The following is a 1,504-nucleotide window of genomic DNA, read 5'->3' as shown; positions in this document are numbered from 1 at the left end:
GCCACTCCTAGATAATCCAGCCAGCCCTGGACTCGTTTCCTCTGATGACATGACTGCTGGTTGCTTAAGTACCACAGGGAGGGGTTCCTCCTTTGCATCTGAGGAAGTCCTGACTGAAGAGTAGGAAAATACTCATCATACCTACTCACCTAAATGTCTCTGCCTGGGGGGTTTCTTTTCCGGTTTCCAGGAAGTCTCTCTTTGCTCAGAGCATTCTCTACTACACCTCATCTTCCTGGTGACACGAGTGAGCGTCAGGCTCCTGGGATTGTCCCCAGCTTTCCAGCAGGGTCACAGTCACGCTGAGCTCCTCCCTGGGTGGCCAGGCAGGGGTTTTCCGACCAGCCCCCTGCCCTCTCTAAACCTGCGTCTGCTGCTGGGAGAAAAGCAAACACACACATCCATCCCCAACGCTTTGCTTTATGACGCCATAGGACCCAAACCTTTCAGACTGTCGACTTCTCTGTGCAACTGGGTGTCCCAGAGGGTCGTCACAGAGTGGCTAATATTGAGTGTCTTTATGTGACCAGGAGGGTGGTGCGAGTGTCTTTATGTGACCAGGAGGGTGGTGCACCTCATTCACTGAAGATGCAGAGCCAAACCTCCTCTTCGTCCTGCCTCGTGCCTGCCCCACTCCGAAATTTGGCACGAAGTCCTGTCTTCTATGGTAGCCTCTTCACATGGAGCAGCCCCCTGGATTGCACCTCCCTTAGCTCAGCAAAACAGGGCCTCTCCAGGCTCTGAATTCACATCAGGGATACGGTTTTGGGGCAGGAAGCTGCAGACTATCCAGAATAGCAAATGAGGGTCGGGAGGGATGTCAGAAGGTTGCATCTAGTCCGGCCCCGTGCTCAAAGCAGGACCCCTCTCCCAGCTATATCACCCCGAGGCTGCGTTGTTCCTCGTTGCCCGCCAGGGTATTGATCACGTTAATGATATAACTGGCATCGCAGCGGGCCATAGAGCCGGTGCCTGTTGGGTCTAGCAATGGGACCTGGCAGGGCTGGGGCAGAGCCAGGCCTCCGATCCCTCCAGACCGTGAGGTCTCCGCGCCCTGGAGCTAGGATGGCACCGCACTGTCGGGTATCCTCAGGGACCTTCCTGTCCTCTCCGGCCGAGAGCAGTGCCCGCGATAAGCTGCTAGAGGCTGACCTCTTCATTGCTTGGCTGCAGGGCAGGTGCACGCGGCGCGTATGACCCCGGGGAGCTCATAACCCCCGGGGCTGCAGGAGGCTCTGGTGTGTGACCTAGCCGGGATCAATGCTGTGGGAAAGCAGCATCCTAGCTCCCGTGTGCCCCCACCCCTCGGCCCCCTTCCTTCCTCTGGCTGCATCTGCCCTTCTCTCTGCAATTCAGCCCGGTTCTGGCATTTGCTGGCCTTTTCTTCTGGCATGTGACTCTGCATCTCCCTCCCCCCGCCCCCCCCTTAGCAAAGCTGCAATGCCACCCCTCACCCCCCCCCCCCCCCCCCTTCATCCTCTCCCCCTTTTCCCAGCTTCCCCTG

The sequence above is a fragment of the Crocodylus siamensis genome, chromosome 6 (genome assembly GCF_052110815.1).
Source record: "Crocodylus siamensis isolate JL-2025a chromosome 6, ASM5211081v1, whole genome shotgun sequence".
Lineage (NCBI taxonomy): Eukaryota > Metazoa > Chordata > Crocodylia > Crocodylidae > Crocodylus > Crocodylus siamensis.
Note: the sequence above shows the minus strand (reverse complement) of the source record.